Source organism: Halichoerus grypus, chromosome 10 (assembly GCF_964656455.1).
Source record: "Halichoerus grypus chromosome 10, mHalGry1.hap1.1, whole genome shotgun sequence".
NCBI lineage: Eukaryota > Metazoa > Chordata > Mammalia > Carnivora > Phocidae > Halichoerus > Halichoerus grypus.
The window spans coordinates 101727914-101748276 of NC_135721.1; the positions used below are offsets into that span (position 1 = coordinate 101727914).

The following is a 20363-nucleotide window of genomic DNA, read 5'->3' on the forward strand; positions in this document are numbered from 1 at the left end:
ATTTATGTAGATACTTGTCCCTCAAGGAGGTAGAGATTAATTTTCCTTTCCTTATGTGTGGACTGTGCATAGTGACTCTCTTCCAAAATGTATAGCATGAAAAGAAAGAGAAAAGGATAACTTTACTATGAAAAAATCCTATAAACACTGTCTTGGCCTGGTGATCAATGTTGACATCAATAGCGACACCATGTTAAGTATGCATACTTTTGATATTATGTGATGATAATGTCACTTTACCCGCATGGTCTTGTTCCCAAACATCCATAATCCCAGTCACATCATGCAAAAAACATCGGACAAATCCCAAATGAGGGAATTCCACAAAATAACTTACCAGTACTCTTCAAAACTGTCCAGGTCATCAAAATCAAGGAAAGTCTAGGACACTGTCACCACCAAGAGGAGCCTCAGGAGACATGACGATCAAATATAAATTGGTATCCCAAATGGGATCCTAGAACACAAAATGATATTGGGTTAAAAAGAACTAAGAAAAGATAAATAAATTATTGGATGTTAGTAATTATGTATCAATATTGGTTATTTATTTGTAACAAATATATCATACTAACATGTTAATGAGGAAAACTGAGTATAGAGGATATGGAAACTCTTTGCATTTTTGTTCCACTGTTTTTCAGTAAACGTATCTGTTCTAAGATACTGTGTTTACTTTTAAAAATCCCAATCTTCAAGAATAATTTTTTTTGGACAACACAGATGGAGCCATTTGGACAGACTTAACATAATAGTGACATAAAAGGTAGTTACTACATCCAGGAAGGCTGAACAAATTTCCACATTGTCAAACTACTTGTATTGTTCTCCTAAAGACTAGGGACCATCTGGGTGAGGCATAAGGATGACACCAACATCTGGATACTCATATCTGCACACCTGTCCTTCAGCTCTGGAAAGATGTGATCACTTGGTCACAGAGAAAATCCTCACAAGTTTTTAATACTGAGCCTTTAGTCGAGAGATGGGGATGAACTTCACGTATCCCTGAAACAGCACCGCCTGACTCACTGAGAGTGGCTATCTGTTAATGATGACATTTTTCTTGGAAAGTCCATTGTCTTGCTTCAGGCAATAGGCTACCAAAAAAAAAAAAAAAAGAAAAGAAAAGGAGAGACAGAAAAGGCAGCTTGAGATTTATGATCTTATTGTGATTATGAAATTACAAAAAGGAGCCAGCCTTGTCCACACTGGCCACAGACAAGTGTAGCTATAACTAAAATTTACAGGATGCATAAAAAGAATCACATCGACAGAGTGCTGTAAATCCTGGCTGCCCAGTCACCCCAGCAAATTCCTAATGGATCGTCATGCCCTCAAGTTTAAATGGTTGTTCTTAAGAAGTAAAGGTAAATGACAGGTTAAACACATAAGCAAACAGTGAAAGCACTCATTTCCTGAATTTAGAATGGGTTGGATGGGAGGAATAGCCCACACAGAGGGACAGAGTAGATGTCTGCAGGAAACTTCCATTCACATTCCTACTAGATGCTACCCTTTGGACAAGGCTCTAGGAATGCTGAGATACAAAAACACATTCTCAGCGTCAAAGAGGCCACTTTTCACATGGAGAAAACCTGCTAACCTGTGACAACACAATGAAATAACTCCTCTGAGAGAGGTAAGCCTGGTGCTGAATGAACCAAATAGGTGTTATATGGTGTCTTAAGAAGTCTGGATTTTATGCTGAGAGGTTTTTATATAAGAAGAAGGATTATAAATGATATTATTTGTTTAATTCTAGAAATATTATGATGGTTGCTGTGAGGAAGCAAGTTATGAGGCTGTTGTAATTTTCCAAGAAAGAGACAGATCAACGGGGGCAATGGTCAGAAGGATAGAAAGGAGAGATCAATGCAACATTGACCTCTTTGTGTGGGAGAGAAGTAAAAAACATCCCTAATTGTCTGGTTCAGGCAGCAGGATAAATATTGGTGCATTAGTAAGATAGGAAATAATGAAGGAGCAGTAGTATCTTAGGTTGTTTTCTCTGCAAATAGGCTCTGGGATGGAGTATTCCATGCCGAAGCTGTATTGGGAAGTCCTCTCTAGAGGTACCTGTGGGAAAGTGAGGACAGGAGTACTAGGTAAAAGTAGAGTCCAACCCATGATATGGTTACAGCTGAGGCCTCAACTGATCCTACAAGAGCTCTGAAGCTAGAATAAGCCCTTTTGAGTTTTTCCAAATTGAGATAAGGGGACTAGACCACCATATCCCTATACTGACCCATCATTGGCCACAGACCGCCCTCTCAGAAGGGTGTACCTTTGAGAAAATGAGTTTCCTACCACTTAAGACAATTGTCTGGAATGGATACATCCACAGATATCTCCAGTAGCAGAAAGACAGCCATATTGACTCTGAAGAGCGAATCTGGAGGAGTACCAACAGTATCCCCCACAAGCCTGTTTATTTTTTTGCGGGGGGGGGGGGGGATGGAACTAAGAGTTTGAAAAGTCATTAGTTTTTGAGAATAAAATGTTCCTAGACTCCTTCAAGAAAGGACAAAGGACAAATTCAAGAGAGGACAAAACTGATTGGTTTTGTTTTGTTTTTTGTTTGTTTGCTTGCTTGCTTGCTTTTACTATAGCAACAATTAACCACCTGGACTAATTTTAAATTGGTCCCAATTGATATAGATATCCAGGCTAGCCCATCAACAGCAGCTTCACTGGAGCAACCACCCTTCCATATCTTGAGATGGGGTCCCCTGTGAGATACCCAGATGCAGACATCCAGTGGTCAACTGAACAGTTGCACAAACAAGCAGGAGCTTGGAATGGAGATCTGAGTTGGAAATCAGTTGTTGTAGTTATCAGTTTATTGACTGTTATTGGTGCCAGGAAGGCAGAGACATTGCCTGGGAGAGTATGGAAGATGAGGAAAAGAACAGGTCTAGAAGCCTAGGAAACCACCATCAGTCACCATATTTATCAAACTTTAAGGTGCCTCTGAATCCCCTAGGGGGTCTTTTAAAAATGCAGATTCTGTGATTCAGTAGATGTGGTGTGGCCCCTGCAATTCTACATTAATAGAAGACTTCCAGGTATAACAGATGTTACTGGTCACTGGATCACAGTGAGTAACAAGGAGTTAGATAATGGGAAGAAGAAGAGATGAAGACCAAAAAGATGAAGAAGGAAGATCCACAGAATTCAAAGGACAACAACTGAGGTTCAAGAAGACAACAGCATTTGGCACATCTGCATGGCTTGAGTGATAATGGAAAGGCCCCAATTGCTTAGAAGGTCCTGGTAAACCACATACTTATTACCTTCTCAGAGTAATATAAAAACACATGAGCTCTTCTGACCAGATTTATCTACCATATTAATTAGTAGGGGTTATGTTACTAAGAAACAGAACACTGAGCAGAAGACAAAGTAGGAGGGGGGATAAGTTATGCTGATTTTGAGGAAAAGGATGAGGCAGAGGAATGGCACCAGGGATAGATCAGAACTGGATAGATGGCTGCAGAAGGGACTATGATAACCCAAGAAAAGGACATCAGGGAGAAGAAAAAGAGTTTTGTAAGTGCAAATAAGAAAAAAGAAGATACTCATTGCCTGCTCAATGTTATTGCCAAAGGACTATCCCAAACCCAGGAAGCACAAGGAAGAAATATACTTACCAAGGAATGAGTGGATTAAGGAATGAGCAAACATTTCAAATACATGCATACTTTCATACATAATTTTGTAGGAGTGGGTGTCTTAGTTTGGGTTTCCCCAAAAGCAGAGTGGGGGGCAGGTAGTTTATCTGGAAAAATGATGCCATAGAGCAGGGAGAGTAAGACCGGAAAGCAGGAAAAGCCAATACAAGTGTACATGATCAAGGTCACAGCTGAGAGCCACAGGGGCTCACTTCTACCAGGACTTCTGAGAAGCCGATGGAATGCCTCCTAAAGTGTCCATCAGTGTATCCACTACTTCCCACTGGTGGAGCATTAGTCTCTGCAGGCATTAGCCACCTATACTTCTAGCCTGTTCTTCCTGTAGATTCAGAGGAAGCCCTGAGCAGAATGGCAAGGAGACCTGCACACCCCATGCCGGAGACCAGACTCTGCCTGCAGAGCTGAATTTGACCTCATGTGGAAATGTGCACTGGAGTTGTGGCTGAAATCAGAGGTGGGGTGAGTGATGTGATGCAATATATCAAAGGCCTCAACCCCAAAGCAATAAAATTAGTGGATCTGGAGACACTTTTTAAGGCGGTGCACTTTGCAGTTTGCAAGTCCATGATGCTAATACAAAACAGTGGTTAACTGGGGTTGCCTAGTAGTAACTGAGCAGTGGAGAAGCTGCAATCAGCCTGTTATCTCCATGCACATAGATACGCTGTAAATACTTCCCTGGCAACTCTGTTCTTCCCAATTAATTGGCCAAGCTAGACCTTTGCAAGCAGCAGTACAAGAGGTAAACTTTAGGTTGGTCCCTGCCAAAATCATCACAAATCCTGAATTAGTCAGATGTGAATTAATGAGCTTTTAGCAGAGCTTGGTTTTTGTCAGACATATTGATCCTGGAGTGAAACAGCCCATTAAAGGCTATAATTAAGATACAGTTTCTGTTTGAAGATGAAGTGCCTGGGCAGGGACAAATTGCAAGATGCTTGTTCCTGTGAGGCTGACAGGTGATCAGGGGATGAATGTGTAGTCAGAGGATCTCTTGTTTTTCTCCTGAGAAGAAATGACAGCCAGGTTTCAAATGAAACAAATGAAATTTACACAATTAGTTAGACCCTAAAAGCTAGAAGAGCTCCAGATCCACATATTACTGGTAGAAATACTTTTCCTACTAAGCACAAGGAAGCTGTTTTGTATTAAATACACCCTCCTCTCTACTTGCCTGCTTTCCTGCTATAATAACACAATTTTTTTTTTTCCTAATTAGACCTCCTCTCACTAGAGAATTGCATTTGTTGGAAAGACTCACTTTAATAAGTGTTTCGAGTGTTAGCAAAAATCCCACAAAAAGGAGCATAATAAAGGCCAGGTGTAGACTCTGTGGGGGCACAGGGAGGAGAGCTGCTGGCTATACCAGAGGGGACTTAAGATCCCCTGGGGGGCAGAAGTCTGGAGCAAATTGCTGGTGGGTGGGGAGAAGAAAATGTGAACCCTTCTGCATTTTCTTTTTGGAAGATTCAGGAAACATTCTGTTTCTCTCTAATATATTTGGCATGGCTGGGATTTTTTTTTTTCCTTTTTGAAGAAAGTGAGGAGGTGCCAAGGGCTTGTGAGTTGGGTACAAGGTGAAGACAGATTGCAAACAGAGATCATAGGACAATAGCTTGGCACCAAAACTTAGGACAAATGAGATCCTTTGAGGACAAATAGAAAAAAGAAAACACACCAAACCCATCTGCTGTACAGGAGAGAAAGGAGTAAGGAGAAAGAAGGGCAGGGATTTAAGGAGCCAGGTGTTGTAGAAAGTGCTATACATTTCTGGTTTCATCCAACTGTAAATTGGGTCACTGGCTATCACAGTCACAATAGGTAGAGAGTAAATACAGTGATGCAGAGCACAAGGAACAATAAAATACACCAGAATGTTCAAGTTCAAATAATATCCTAAAATAAATACACATAGTTAAATGAAGAAAATTGGCTTTTGCCTTGAATCAAATATACAAGGACGGGGAAAACACAGATCAACTTAATCCTAACTGGTGTCTATAAAATCAACCTGATTCACAGACCTGTACCTCTGAAACAAATAATACATTATATGTTTAAAAAAAAAGAAGATAGTATGAAGGGAAAAATCAAGGGGGGGGAATCGGAGGGGGAGACGAACCATGAGAGACTATGGACTCTGAGAAACAAACTGAGGGTTCTAGAGGGGAGTGGGGTGGGGGGATGGGTTAGCCTGGTGATGGGTATTAAAGAGGGCACGTACTGAATGGAGCACTGGGTGTTATACGCAAACAATGAATCATGAAACACTACATCAAAAGCTAATGATGTAATGTATGGTGATTAACATAACATAATAAAATTAAATTAAAAAAGAATTCTAGACACACCATCTATCCTCTTTTAAAATAAAAAAGCATTTACTCCAAAAAAAAAAAAAAAAAGGAGAAGCATGTGATTTTTTACATAGTTCTGATCACAAAGGTATAATATGATTTGTACTCACTTGGAAGAAAACCAACTAGCATAATGGTTACCTCTCAGGAAGAACTGAGCCGATTCAAATTTGCCTAGGATACCCAAATGGTCCCTGTAATATGATGATTTTGTGATACTCAGAGGTATATCATCAAGCAATATGTGCACATGGAAGTACGCCAGGTATCTGAAAATATTCAGGGGAGAGAAACAGATCATCCGGAAGGTGGGGCTAAAGGGACTCCTTTGACAAGATGCTTTTGAGTCAAATTAGTATTGCATTAATCATAACAGCCTACTACTGTTAGAAATATTCGACAATATCAATGGATAAAGGAATTTTGGTCATGGTTTGTTTTGGTAATGGCTTGTGCAGCCTCCTTTCTGTGCATTATACTTATCATTAATTTTATGGCTGGTTTTACAAGGATTTGGGCAATAATAAGATTGATATTAGTTTTTGCTATAAAGAGAAAAACTGAATTATGCATCTCTCATTCTTAGCTCTTCTTTGACTTAAGGGATAAAATTTTCCACTTTGTCCTGATCCATTAGTTTGCATTTGATTTGAAAAATAAGTTCAAGTTTCTTTATTTTATTTTTTTTTTATTTATTTTTTTTTTTTTTAATTTTTTTATTGTTATGTTAATCCCCATACATTACATCATTAGTTTTAGATTTAGTGTTCCATGATTCATTGTTTGTGCATAACACCCAGTGCTCCATGCAGAACGTGCCCTCCTCAATACCCATCACCAGGCTAACCCATCCTCCCAACCCCCTCCCCTCTAGAACCCTCAGTTTGTTTTTCAGAGTCCATCGTCTCTCATGGTTCTTCTCCCCCTCCGATTTCCCCCCCTTCATTCTTCCCCTCCTGCTACATTCTTCTTCTTCTTTTTTTCTTTCTTAACATATATTGCATTATTTGTTTCAGAGGTACAGATCTGAGATTCAACAGTCTTGCACAATTCACAGCGCTTACCAGAACACATACCCTCCCCAGTGTCCATCACCCAGTCACCCCATCCCTCCCACCCCACCCCCCACTCCAGCAACCCTCAGTTTGTTTCCTGAGATTAAGAATTCCTCATATCAGTGAGGTCATATGATACATGTCTTTCTCTGTTTGACTTATTTCGCTCAGCATAATACCCTCCAGTTCCATCCACGTCGTTGCAAATGGTAAGATCTCATTCCTTTTGATGGCTGCATAATATTCCATTGTATATATATACCACATCTTCTTTATCCATTCATCTGTTGATGGACATCTTGGCTCTTTCCACAGTTTGGCTATTGTGGACATTGCTGCTATAAACATCGGGGTGCACGTAGCCTTTCGGGTCCCTACTTTTGTATCTTTGGGGTAAATACCCAGTAGTGCAATTGCTGGATCATATGGTAGCTCTATTTTCAACTTTTTGAGGAACCTCCATACTGTTTTCCAGAGTGGCTGCACCAGCTTGCATTCCCACCAACAGTGTAGGAGGGTTCCCCTTTCTCCGCATCCCCGCCAACATCTGTCATTTCCTGACTTGTTAATTTTAGCCATTCTGACTGGTGTGAGGTGGTATCTCATTGAGGTTTTGATTTGGATTTCCCTGATGCCGAGCGATGTTGAGCACTTTTTCATGTGTCTGTTGGCCATTTGGATGTCTTCTTTGGAAAAATGTCTGTTCATGTCTTCTGCCCATTTCTTGATTGGATTCTTTGTTCTTTTGGTGTTGAGTTTGATGAGTTCTTTATAGATTTTGGATACTAGCCCTTTATCTGATATGTCATTTGCAAATATCTTCTCCCATTCTGTCAGTTGTCTTTTGGTTTTGTTGACTGTTTCCTTTGCTTTGCAAAAGCTTTTTATCTTGATGAAGTCCCAAGAGTTCATTTTTGCCCTTGCTTCCCTTGCCTTTGGCGATGTTTCTAGGAAGAAGTTGCTGCGGCTGAGGTCAAAGAGGTTGCTGCCTGTGTTCTCCTTTAGGATTTTGATGGACTCCTGTCTCACATTGAGGTCTTTCAACCATTTGGAGTCTATTTTTGTGTGTGGTGTAAGGAAATGGTCCAGTTTCATTCTTCTGCATGTGGCTGTCCAATTTTCCCAACACCATTTGTTGAAGAGACTGTCTTTTTTCCATTGGACATTCTTTCCTGCTTTGTCAAAGATTAGTTGACCATAGAGTTGAGGGTCCATTTCTGGGCTCTCTATTCTGTTCCATTGATCTATGTGTCTGTTTTTGTGCCAGTACCATACTGTCTTGATGATGACAGCTTTGTAGTAGAGCTGGAAGTCTGGAATTGTGATGCCGCCAGCTTTGCTTTTCTTTTTCAACATTCCTCTGGCTATGCGGGGTCTTTTCTGGTTCCATACAAATTTTAGGATTATTTGTTCCATTTCTTTGAAGAAAGTGGATGGTATTTTGATGGGGATTGCATTGAATGTGTAGATTGCTCTAGGTAGGATTGACATCTTCACAATATTTGTTCTTCCTATCCATGAGCATGGAATGTTTTTCCATTTCTTTGTGTCTTCCTCAATTTCTTTCATGAGTATTTTATAGTTTTCTGAGTACAGATCCTTTGCCTCTTTGCTTAGATTTATTCCTAGGTATCTTATGGTTTTGGGTGCAATTGTAAATGGGATCGACTCCTTAATTTCTCTTTCTTCTGACTTGTTGTTGGTGTATAGGAATGCCACTGACTTCTGTGCATTGATTTTATATCCTGCCACTTGACTGAATTCCTGTATGAGTTCTAGCAGTTTTGTGGTGGAGTCTTTGGGATTTTCCACATAAAGTATCATATCATCTGCAAAGAGTGAGAGTTTGACTTCTTCTTTGCCAATTTGGATGCCTTTGATTTCTTTTTGTTGTCTGATTGCTGTGGCTAGGACTTCCAATACTATGTTGAATAGCAGTGGTGATAGTGGACATCCCTGCCGCGTTCCTGACCTTAGGGGGAAAGCTCTCAGTTTTTCCCCATTGAGAATGATATTCGCTGTAGGTTTTTCATAGATGGCTTTTATGATATTGAGGTATGTACCCTCTATCCCTATACTCTGAAGAGTTTTGATCAAGAAAGGATGCTGTACTTTGTCAAATGCTTTTTCTGCATCTATTGAGAGGATCATGTGATTCTTGTTTTTTCTTTTGTTAATGTATTGTATCACGTTGATTGATTTGCGGATGTTGAACCAACCTTGCAGCCCAGGGATAAATCCGACTTGGTCGTGGTGAATAATCCTTTTAATGTACTGTTGGATCCTATTGGCTAGTATTTTGGTGAGAATTTTTGCATCCATGTTCATCAGGGATATTGGTCTGTAATTCTCCTTTTTGATGGGGTCTTTGTCTGGTTTTGGGATCAAGGTAATGCTGGCCTCATAAAATGAGTTTGGAAGTTTTCCTTCCATTTCTATTTTTTGGAACAGTTTCAGAAGGATAGGTATTAAGTCTTCTTGAAATGTTTGGTAGAATTCCCCTGGGAAGCCATCTGGCCCTGGGCTTTTGTGTTTTGGGAGATTTTTGATGACTGCTTCTATTTCCTTAGTGGTTATAGGTCTGTTCAGGTGTTCTATTTCTTCCTGGTTCAGTTTTGGTAGTTGATACATCTCTAGGAATGCATCCATTACTTCCAGGTTATCTAATTTGCTGGCATAGAGTTGCTCATAATATGTTCTTATAATTGTTTGTATTTCTTTGGTGTTGGTTGTGATTTCTCCTCTTTCATTCATGATTTTGTTGATTTGGGTCATTTCTCTTTTCTTTTTGATAAGTCTGGCCAGGGGCTTATCAATCTTGTTAATTCTTTCAAAGAACCAGCTCCTAGTTTCATTGATCTGTTCTACTGTTCTTTTGGTTTCTATTTCATTGATTTCTGCTCTGATCTTTATTATTTCTCTTCTCCTGCTGGGTTTAGGCTTTATTTGCTGTTCTTTCTCCAGCTCCTTTAGGTGTAGGGTTAGGTTGTGTACTTGAGACCTTTCTTGTTTCTTGAGAAAGGCTTGTATTGCTATATACTTTCCTCTTAGGACTGCCTTTGCTGTATCCCAAAGATTTTGAATAGTTGTGTTTTCATTTTCATTGGTTTCCATGAATTTTTTTAATTCTTCTTTAATTTCCTGGTTGACCCATTCATTCTTCAGTAGGATGCTCTTTAGCCTCCATGTATTTGAGTTCTTTCTGACTTTCCTCTTGTGATTGAGTTCTAGTTTCAAAGCATTGTGGTCTGAAAATAGGCAGGGGATGATCCCAATCTTCTGGTACCGGTTGAGACCTGATTTATGACCTAGGATGTGATCTATTCTGGAGAATGTTCCATGGGCACTAGAGAAGAATGTGTATTCCATTGCTTTGGGATGGAATGTTCTGAATATGTCTGTGAAGTCCATTTGGTCCAGTGTGTCATTTAAAGTCTTTATTTCCTTGTTGATCTTTTGCTTAGACGATCTGTCCATTTCAGTGAGGGGGGTGTTAAAGTCCCCCACTATTATTGTATTGTTGTCGATGTGTTTCTTTGCTTTTGTTATTAATTGGCTTATATAAGTGGCTGCTCCCATGTTAGGGGCATAGATATTTACAATTGTTAGATCTTCTTGTTGGATAGACCCTTTAAGTATGATATAGTGTCCTTCCTCATCTCTTATTACAGTCTTTGGTTTAAAATCTAATTTGTCTGATATAAGGATTGCCACCCCAGCTTTCTTTTGGTGTCCATTAGCATGGTAAATGGTTTTCCACCCCCTCACTTTCAATCTGGGGGTGTCTTTGGGTCTAAAATGAGTCTCTTGCAGACAGCATATCGATGGGTCTTGTTTTTTAATCCAATCTGATAGCCTGTGTCTTTTGATTGGGGCATTTAGCCCATTTACATTCAGGGTAACTATTGAAAGATAGGAGTTCAGTGCCATTGTATTGCCTGTAAAGTGACTGTTACTGTATATTGTTTGTGTTCCTTTCTGGTCTATGTTCCTTTTAGGCTCTCTCTTTGCTTAGAGGACCCCTTTCAATATTTGTTGTAGGGCTGGTTTCGTGTTTGCAAATTCCTTTAGTTTTTGTTTGTCCTGGAAGCTTTTTATCTCTCCTTCAATTTTCAATGACAGCCTAGCTGGATATAGTATTCTTGGCTGCATATTTTTCTCATTTAGTGCTCTGAATATGTCCTGCCAGTCCTTTCTGGCCTGCCAGGTCTCTGTGGATAAGTCTGTTGCCAATCTAATGTTTCTACCATTGTAGGTTACATATCTCTTCTCCCGAGCTGCTTTCAGGATTTTCTCTTTGTCTCTGAGACTCGTAAGTTTTACTATTAGATGTCGGGGTGTTGACCTATTTTTATTGATTTTGAGAGGCGTTCTCTCTGCTTCCTGGATTTTGATGCCTGTTTCCTTCCCCAAATTAGGGAAGTTCTCTGCTATAATTTGCTCCATTATACCTTCTGCACCTCTCTCTCTTTCTTCTTCTTCTGGGATCCCAATTATTCTAATGTTGTTTCGTCTTATGGTATCGTTTATCTCTCGAATTCTGCCCTCGTGATCCAGTAGTTGTTTATCTCTCTTTTTCTCAGCTTCTTTATTTTCCATCATTTGGTCTTCTATCTCACTGATTCTTTCTTCTGCCTCATTTATCCTAGCAGTTAGCGCCCCCATATTTGATTGCACCTCATTAATAGCCTTTTTGATTTCTACTTGGTTCGATTTTAGTTCTTTTACTTCTCCAGAAAGGGTTTCTCTAATAACTTCCATGTTTTTTTCAAGCCCAGCTAGTATCTTTAAAGTGATGATTCTGAACTCTAGATCTGACATCGTACTAATGTCCGTATTGAGTAGGTCCCTGGCAGTCGGTACTACCTCTTGTTCTTTTTGTTGAGGTGATTTTTTCCGTCTTGTCATTTTGTGCAGAGGAGAATAGATTAATGAGAGAACAAAATGCTAGCAGGGTAACAACGTCCCCAGAAAATATACTCTAAACAAATCAGAAAAGACCTGAAGCAGTGGGAAAAGAAAGGGAAAGAGAGAAAAAAGAAAAGGAAAGAAAAAAAGAAAAAAGAAAAAGATAAAGATAAAAACAAACAAAAGCAGAACAAAACAAAACAAAACAAAAACAGAATGTGATCAGATATGATCAGGCTGGATTATAGATCAGTGCCACACACTAGATTTTGGGTGTATTTTGGTCTGTTAAAAGAAAGTCCCTCCCAAAATTTTAAAGAAAGAAAAACTTATATATGTACAAAAATAAGGGTTGATATGATGAAGGGATGGAATATGACTGTAAAGATGGAAATTATAAAAAATTTTAAAAAAGGATTTGATAAGTTGTTTGAAAAAAGAAAGAAGAGGATTAAAAAAAAAAGAAAGAAAGAAAAAAGGGAGAGAATGTGATCAGGCAGGGGAGTAGAAAAAACCCATACACTAGAGATTTAGAGTATATTTTGATCTGTTAGAAGAAACTATCTCAAGATTTTAAAGAGAGAACAACTTATATATATATGCCAAAAATACGGGTAACTACTATGAAGGGATAGAATATGACTTTAAAAATGAAAAATAAAAATGTTTTTTTTTTAAAAAAAGGGATTGATAAGATGTTGGTTGAAAAAGGGAAAAAGAAAAATTCAAAAAAAAAGAAAAAAGGAAAAAAGAAAAAAAGACAGTTAAAAAAATAATTAACTTTGAAAGACTAAAGAATCATGGTAAAAAAGCCATGAATTCTATGTGCAGTGTTCCCCTAGCGCTGGAGTTCTGCCGTTCTCATTGATCGGTAAACTTGGTCTTGGCTGGCTGTTCTTGCTGATCTTCTGGGGGAGGGGCCTGTTGCCGTGGTTCCCAAATGTCTTTGCCGGAGGCAAAATTGCCCCGCCCTTGCCGGTCCGGGCTAAGTAATCCGCTCGGGTTTGCTCTCCGGAGCTTTTGTTCCCTGCAAGCTCTCCGTACAGCTTTGGAGGCGGAGAGTGAAAATGGTGGCCTCCCAGTCTCCGCCCCGGCGGAGCCGAGAACTCGGGGTCCCGCTCCTCAGCGGGCCCCCAGAGAAAAGCCGTCAGTCACTCCCGTCTCCCCGGTCTCCGGCCGCACTCTGTTCTCACCCGGCCTGTGACTGCGCGTTTCTATCTCTGGCACCCGACCCCGGGTGGAGTCTCCAAACCCAGCAGATCCCCGCGGTGCGCTCCCGCACCTCTCCTCCCGGGGGAAGAAGGTGAGTCTCCCCGGATCTGCCGCTTGTTGGGTCCCTGCTGGAGGAGCAGTGGCCCGACTGTGCCGCGGATCACGGTTTATAGCAACCCCGAGCTGAGAGCCCGCGCCTGGGCTCCGTCTCTGCAGCCGGCTTCCCTGCTCCGATACCTGGGAGCTCTGCCGCACTCAGGCACCCCCGGTCTTTCTGTGACCCCGAGGGTCCTGAGACCACACTGTCCCGCGAGGGTTCCACCCCCCACTTCGCCACCAGAGTGACGTCCCTCAGCGGAGCAGACTTCTCAAAGTTCCGACTTTGTGCTCCGTGGCTCTATCACTTGCCAGAAGCGGCCGTCGGAGGCCCCTCCCCCGCCGTCTATCCTCCCGAATATCGCCTCGGATTCACTTCTCCGCACGTCCTACCTTCCAGAAAGTGGTCGCTTTTCTGTTCAGAGAGTTGTTGCTCTTCTTTTCTTTGATCTCCTGTTGAGTTTGTAGGTGTTCAGAATGGTTTGATCCCTATCCAGCTGAATTCCTGAGAGGAGACGAAATCCAGGTCTCCTACTCCTCCGCCATCTTGCTCCGCCTCCTCAAGTTTCTTTATTTTAAAATGACATGAAAACATAGATGGCTTCATAACATATTTTCAAAAGTTTCATTTTTGGAGATGGAAACCTCACTAGTCCAATAAAGTTTGATTTTTGATATTAACAATTGTATTCCCCATTTACACTGTTCATTTTTAGCTACACATGTGAAATTTCCAGTCCACATAAATTCACATTCTGTATTCATACTGAAGACCTGTTTACTATTTATGTCATAATTTTATCTGAATATATCATGTTTTTAATAGAATTTTTATCTTTAATGATGTATTTCTAAGTCATTCATCCATTTTCATCAATTGGGATATAGCAGTATATACCACTAAGAATAAAAGACAATTTAACAAGAAACAAAACACAGCGACTGATTTTAATGTTAGACTACTGAAAATACCATTGCCAAAACCAATCACTTCTGTGAATATAATATTAGTCAAGATGAACTGAACAACCCAATTCTTTAAGCACATGCAAAACTTTTGAGAAAAATATTTAGTGCCTAAAGTATTTCTGTGAAAATTTAAACTAATCTAACATTTCAAACTTGTGAACTGTGTATGAACCAAATAATCATATTACTTATTCTTATGAACTTGCCAAACTTCCTATTGACAATATGATAGATCCCTGGGTCCCACCTGGCATCCTATGACCAAAGCCTTGAGACAACCTATATCAAAGAAGCCTCAACTCACACATCCCAACCTTACTTAGGTACTGGTCTGGAAAACATTCACCCAACTCAGGTACTTATCCTTTAGTAGCTGAGAAGAATCTAAACACTGGAGATTTCAAGGTTTCCTTCCTTTCTCCCACAAATCCCAGTAAGTGGAAGAAAGCAGGAGAGCAATTAAATTTCACATCAGTAGGAATCATTAAACACCCCTACCCCCTCACACCACAGGATAGAAGCAAGCAACCACACACATATATATATATGGAGATATATATATATATATATGGATGCATATGGAGATACGGATATATATATGATATACCTATATATAAATATATATACATTTTATGCATATACATATATATGCATAAAATATACATATTTTTATGTATATTTTTATACATATTTTATGCATATACATATATATGCATAAAATATCAAAGTGAGGTCTTAATTTTCAATTGCTACCATTGCTTTAATAAATTACAGACAAGAAACACTACAAATTTGCTTTTCATAACTACTCAAATATTTCAAAACATGTTTGTATCATGTCTAGCAGAGAGAAGCTTTGTTTCTTTGTCTTTATCCTAAATGCCAATGGTTTGATCTAAAGTCTTTTCCCAGTTGAAAAGAGCTAACTAGTGAACTCTGCAACCAAGAAATTCTACTTAAATCCATTATGAGGATGCCTTTCAAGCAAGAACAGCCACTGAGGTCTCCATAAGCCAATCCAAATAGGACCCAGTAATTTTACTGTCTTTTATTAAGAAATGTTGAGGTTTCCTAATGTTATATGAAAATTAAGATTTTTTTTCCCAGGGAATATGTTCTTCCCTCTAAAGAAATTAGGTATCATTCTGATAACATATAAAATTAAAAAAATAACTTCTAGTGTTTTTAAGACCTACTGTGTCATCACAAAGCCCTGATGTTCCAACATACACATGCATTTTTGTTGTCAACATGTCTAAATACAAAAATATATCCATCATTGAGATGAATAGATAACTTTAAATATATTTCCCCAAATCTTAGTACAAAATGAATATCATATTAGAACTTTGCTCTCTTTTTCCTTTCTTTCCCTTCTTTCCTGACAGAGTAGAAATGACCAACCTGAATGATATGGTTACCCTGCCTTGAGATACTGAGTCCCATAGATCACTCATCTCTTTTTCATGAAAGGTACATTTTGCTATCTACTAACTTGTATTATTATTATTATTTTTGACCAGCATGAATTTCCCACTGAAGCCTGTGGGAAGTGAATCTCATCCTGGCCTCTGTGAACCCAGTTTCAAGTCCCTTTCAGGAGGCTCCAAATTTATGCCTCAGGTCTTCTCCTTCTTACATCATCCCACATAAACCTCCGTTAGGGCTGTTGCAGGGAGTTTCCCCAGCACGGTCATTTTAATGGACCTTTTGCTTTATGTCTAACAGAACTTCTTCCACTGAATCAGAGAAATAAGAGGATATAATTCACTTTTACAATAGCGGAAAATAAATTAAGCTGCTATAAAACGCATGTGTGTGTCCTCAGTCAACCTCGGCATCATTCAGCATGAGCCTCTCCTCTTGTTCCTCCAAAGTGAGGAAAAGTGGCTTTTCTCCATCTTTATCCTGAGGACACTGGAGTGTGTCATTGAAAGGACCTGCATTAAGTTAGCACAGACTTGCATTCTAAACACAGTGCAATGGGCAAATAAAGGCAGCTTCATAAGAAAATGGCTCCAGTGAAGGGCTTCATGAATCAGGAGAGCTAGCTGTGAAGTGGCCAGCCCCCAGCCTGAGGCCATGCATCTGGGTGGGCTCCCCTGCCTGCCCCAAGCTGCTCTTCCCACAAGGCATAGGCACAGCCCACCAAGACCTGCAGGATCTGGATGATAGGGTCCCCCCCCCTGCTGGAATCAAGGGCTCTGCCCACCCCTTGCCCTCTCCACAGAGAGGACACCCATATACTGAGCCCTTATTTTGCACCAGGCCAGCCCAGGCTTCTAAACATACATTATCTCACTACTTCTCAATGGATATTAGAATTCCCTTTTTACGGGGTGTTGGCTAAGGGGAACTAATGCTGAAAGTAGTGAAATAACTTGCCAAACCACACCATAGATGCCAAATCCAGGGCTCTTTTTGCTGTAACAGGTTGCTTTAGGACAATAAAATAGCCTAACAAGAAACATTTATTATTTTTAAAGATATGTTCCATCACTGCCACATTTCCTGTAATAGATTATAGTTAGGCTGCCCCAATCTGTTATCATTTTACTTAATTCCTTAAGATCTTGGATACCCTTTGAGCACCTGTTTAAAGATCACCTGTGTAAAGATCATTTTGGGATCAAAATGATCCTATTTTGGGGTCATTCCTTTGGGAACAAGAAATACTATATGCTATTAAAACTTTGATTCTGGGAGTACCTGGGTGGCACAATTGGTTGAGCTTCTGACTCTTGGTTTCGCCTCACCTCATGATCTCAGGGTCCTGAGATCGAGACCCGCATTGGGCTCTGGGCTTAACATGGAGTCTGCTTGAGATTCTCTCTCCCTCTCTCTGCCCCTCCTGCTTGTGCTCCCCTTCTCTCTCCCTCTAATAAATAAATAAATCTTTAAAAAAAATAAAAGCTTCAATTCTGAGGGCACATTTAGTAAAATAGATCCTCCATGATAGCAGAGATTTTGTCTCTTTTGTTCACCATAATATCCCTAGTGCTTAGAAGGGTACCTGGTGTATAGTAATTAGACAACTAGTGTTTGTTGAATGCACGAACAGTGAACAGAGATGAAGATCTCAAAGGCTAGCATCAACTTTGGTTGAGTGTAGTGATGGGAAAGGGTACCATAGCAAATTGCTTTCTACTTCTCAATGTTGCCAATGGTAAATATAAGTAAGCCCTACAGTAATGAGGAGGTGAAACTTCCTAAAGATTTTACAGCAGAAAACAGAACAAAACAGAAAGGAGCAGGACGGAAGGACACTTTAGAATTAGCATCAGGACCTATAGAGCCCTGGGCTATGGGAACTGGCAGGGCAGGTAGAAGCCAAGGGTGTGTAGACAGTAATGAGTCTGAAATTCCTGGCAGAACCTTGGTAAAAAATGAGATCTTGGCAGCACCCATGACCCTCCTCTTTGGTGGTCTCTCAGCTGGATTCAGAATTTCAGGGCCTGACTACCCACTATCTTCAGTACATGATCTGTGCTTTTGGTAGTATCTGCCTAAGCAAACTGACCTATGGAAGATTGGCCAAGGCCAGGAGTGGTCTGCCCCAAATTGCCTCAACCATGATACATGTGAGCTTGGCCAAAACTGTCCAACTTGGATACATAAGCTCAAGTACCCTTGCTTTGCCATACACTCCTTTGGGAGTGATGGCTCAGACTCTCACCTTGTGTTTGCCAAGAAAACTCTTAATTTTATGCAAGGAAACAGGTCATTTCTGAGGCCCAGTAGTCAAAGTGGAAACTACCAAATGAGGATAATTGGAAGTTTATACCTTAGATTCCTGTCTGGGAGGCTAAAAGGACTCAAGATTGCAATGTAAGGCACAAGTAAACATAACTACAGATGAATGAAAGTCCAGATCACATTAAAAACCTTCATCAAAGTCCCACTCTGCAGTAGATAACATAAGGTTAGTAGAACTCATTATGAGGACTCTAAATTATGCATAGAAGACCTACTATAGAATGCAGATGGACATTAAGTTGCCTGATGAAACCTGAATTCTCTGTCCAGGACTCTGCTGGTATTAAGGATATTCCTTTTCTTGGTGTTGCGTAAGCATTATCAATGTATCGGTCAAAGGTCAAGATGCTTATCTAATGACTTCTTTTCCTCCTTCTCCTCTTCCTCCCCATTAGTATTATTATTATCATTATAAAAGTAATACATACATACTGTAAGAGATTCAAATAGTACCAAAGGATATAAAATAAAAAATTAAAGACTTTCTTCTCCCTAGCTCTTATTTCCAGTAGGATTTCAACACTATCAGTTTCCTGTTTCTATAATTATAAAATGGGTGGGGGGAGCTCAAAAAATCCTATACTTAATATATTCACATAGATAAGGGAAGACATGACAACCAGGAGATAGGAATAGAATGCTATATAAAAAAGAAAAATCAGAAAGTTATATAGAGTCCTTGAAAATTAAAAATAAATAAATAGCAGAAATTAACGAGCTCATTCAAAGGCTAGAAGAGCACGTTCAAGAATAATTCCAGAAAGTAGAACCCAAAGAAAAAGATCAAAAATGTTTTTTAAAAGACAAAAAAAAAAAAAATTAGAGGATCAATCCAGGAGATTCAATATATAAATATAGTAGTTCCCAAGAACCATCTACATTTTAAAGGGATCTCCTTGGCTTTATACTGACAGTAGGCTGGATTTTCCTCTGTCATTCTTGATTCTATGTGTTATTTTACCTTTTGGGAAAGGATGACATAAAAGTTATCCTGACTAAAGGAAAAATATTTGGAAGGCTTTTTTTTTCTTTCCATATTCTATGAAACAGTTTTAATAAGGTTGGATTTATAGTCTTTGAAATATTCATAGAATTGAGCCCATGAAACCATCTGGGCCTGGCATTTGTTTCCAGGGGCTGTTATACAATGCTTTCACAACTGTTTCACTTTAGCCTATGGCCACTGGTTTATTTAAGGTTGTTTTATCTACCTTGAGTCCGTTTCTAATAATTCATATTTTCAATTTCTGCCAGGCTTTCAGATTTATTTGTATAGTTGAACAAGCTCTTCCCCTACGATTTTCTAATATTGTCTTCTGATTTTTGGCTAATTCCTTGTTCTTCTAATGTCCAGTATGCTTACATTTTCCTTTTTTCCCCCTGATATGTGTGAGTTAGTTAGCTTTATATATCTACCTGATTTATTCAAAGAAACAATTCTTGAATAGATAGACAGACATATACAGCAAATACAGAAAATTTTTATTTCTTAAGCCATTAAGTTCTGTGTTTGTTTCTTCCTTATTTTTCAGTTTTATTTGGTAGCATCACATGATGGTTAAAAGCATAGAATTTGAAGTCAGACGTCCTGGAGTCTCATATTGATTTTTCCACTAGTAATCTTGTTGCTTTCTTAAAAGTATAAATATAAATAAATATTCTTCTGCTAACCAGATTAATTCCTCCTTTGATGCATATTCCTGTAACAGCTTTTTGTTTTTATTTTTCTTCCCTTCATTTCCAATTTACTTTTTCATTTATTTTAATTGTGTTTCCATTTATTTAAAGATGCCCTCTTGGAATATTTCTACTGAGGACTGCTTCATGGGGATGCCATTTGTTACAATTTTTTTTCCAGCTTTCTTGAGATAAGAGTTGACAAATAAAAATTGTACATATGTAAGGTGTACAACTTGATGCTTTTATATGCATATATTTTGTGAAATAATCACAGCATCAGGCTAATTAACAACCATCACCTTGCATAGATACCACCTTCTTTTGTTTTCCTTTTCTTTTGTGTGTGTGTGGGAAGAACACAAAATCTATCCTCTCAGTAAATTTCAAGTACAGAATATGGTGCTGTTAACTATAGTCACATTGCTGTACATTGGATCTCCAGAACTTACTCTCTTACATAACTGAAACTTTGTACCCCTGACCAATGCAATTTTGAGGTGGAGAATCCAGCAATCTCCCCTTGTCTCTGCTGTCCCTCAGCATTAAATAACTAATTACTCCTTCTGGCTAAGAAAATCACAAAGACTCCTACGTCAAAATAAAATTCCATAGCCCATAGGCCTCTATTTGAGTAA

The 20363-nt window shown here is 39.3% G+C and overlaps 1 long non-coding RNA gene across 1 annotated transcript in view; it reads right to left on the bottom strand.

Moving 5' to 3' along the window:
• The window catches only part of LOC118534580 (uncharacterized), a 569730-nt gene that overhangs the window by 211722 nt on the left and 337645 nt on the right, over nt 1-20363 (bottom strand). The window contains exon 2 of the long non-coding RNA XR_013441946.1: nt 338-457. This is a non-coding gene — a long non-coding RNA (uncharacterized LOC118534580). The remainder of the gene's footprint in view (nt 1-337; nt 458-20363) is intronic.